This window comes from Panthera leo, chromosome A1, assembly GCF_018350215.1.
Source record: "Panthera leo isolate Ple1 chromosome A1, P.leo_Ple1_pat1.1, whole genome shotgun sequence".
Lineage (NCBI taxonomy): Eukaryota > Metazoa > Chordata > Mammalia > Carnivora > Felidae > Panthera > Panthera leo.
Window position 1 is genome coordinate 212,390,938 of NC_056679.1, and position 1,609 is coordinate 212,392,546.

Sequence of the window (1,609 nt, forward strand, 5' to 3'; positions counted from 1 at the left end):
CTAAAGTAACTTGGGGGAAAACATTAAATAAGGATAAGGAATATTTCTGAAAATGGTCTTTTAAGACAGAGAAAATATTTTTTAAAGAGTGATGAAATACAAGAGACTTTCTCCAATAAATTTATAGTCATGTAGACCATGATATAAAAATTCTAGGAACTATAAATAGGCTTAAATTATTTTATCCCCCTATTAAAAGGAAATCAGTCTCAACAAATTTTGCATCCTAATTAATCATCACAACTCCCACAACACCAACAAAGACAAAAGCCATGTAAATCTATTTAGGAAGCAGAGCAGAAAAATAGTGGTATGTACATGACAACTTCCTTCTTCTCTTAATACCTGTAAGGAAACATGCTGGTTTCCTATAGAGGGACTGACTAGCTTTCTTCTAATATGGATTATTTATTGTATTAAAATTCTGCTTAACAGAGTAATGTGACTGGGTATAAAATTGTGCTGAATATATTTCACCATTGCCACAACAGATCTCAGTCCTAATCAGTATCAACCCTAAGTATATATGAGCATCTTCTAGCAAAACTAAGTTAACTTTGGAAAGGAAAAAGGTACATTTAATCCTGATTCTTAAAGCTAATTTAAAGAACAGAAATCCTTTAGTTCTAAAAAGTAATACTGATTGTCATCAAATATTGTTAATTTGGAGGTGTTACATGGGGTAGGGAATATTGAAATAGGAAGAAAGGAGTCTGAAGTTTCCAAAGCACACCTATCAATCAATACTTAGAATTTGAATGTATCAGAAATCTAAAATAATTCTTCAGTCAATGGTTTCTGGTGTATCTTACCTGAAGAAAGAAGAGGCTAGCACTTGCTTCAGCAGCACATATACTAAAATTGGAATGATACGGAGATTGGCATGGCCCCTGCATAAGGCAAGAGCCTGTTGAAAGAACAACTTAATGCTACTATTTCCCATCCCCACCCAAATACCTCTGTGAAGTCCCATTCATTCTTCACAATGGTAAACAGACATCTCTGATGTACAAAGATTTTTGCATTCATATAACAAATTTCTCCTGGTTTTCCCCCACTATTAATCAGCTACTCCTGATTTGCTGTTGTCAATCAAATATTGCATCGTTAATCCATTTACAGTAAAAGTGTAATAAATTTTGTAGTAAAATTTTGTTAGATCAAAAAGATCTTGTTTCATCCCTATATCATGGGAAAACACCTGCATTTTAGATGATAATTCTAAGTAAGTTTAAGAACACCAAGCTTGACATCCTGTAATACAAATGTATTTGAAAACCACAGGTTTTTAAAAATAAAACACCATTAATGCTTTAACTGATGAACCACAAAGCAAAATGCAAGCCAATGCAAGTCACATCATTTTTTCTAAAATAGTTGGAAAATTCAATTAAAAGAATGTTTTAAATGGTGTTTTAAGATGTTTTAAGATTAGTATTGGGGCTTGGGTCTTCCTCTAGACTTTATAATATATGTTTTGTGTAATCTTTCCCCTGTTCACCCTTATCTTTCCTCACATTTAGCATTGATTTAGATGATTTGGAATGGAAAGGTTTACCTTTCTCTAAACAAATCTTTCTAGTACAGAAGATTCACTGGACTCCCTTCC

General features: G+C 32.7%; 1 non-coding gene across 1 annotated transcript; it reads left to right on the forward strand.

The window, feature by feature from the left end:
- Positions 1-835: 835 nt before the first annotated feature.
- LOC122202805 lies at positions 836-937 on the forward strand. The gene has a single exon (XR_006194893.1). It is a non-coding gene; the product is annotated as a U6 spliceosomal RNA (small nuclear RNA).
- Positions 938-1,609: the final 672 nt, after the last annotated feature.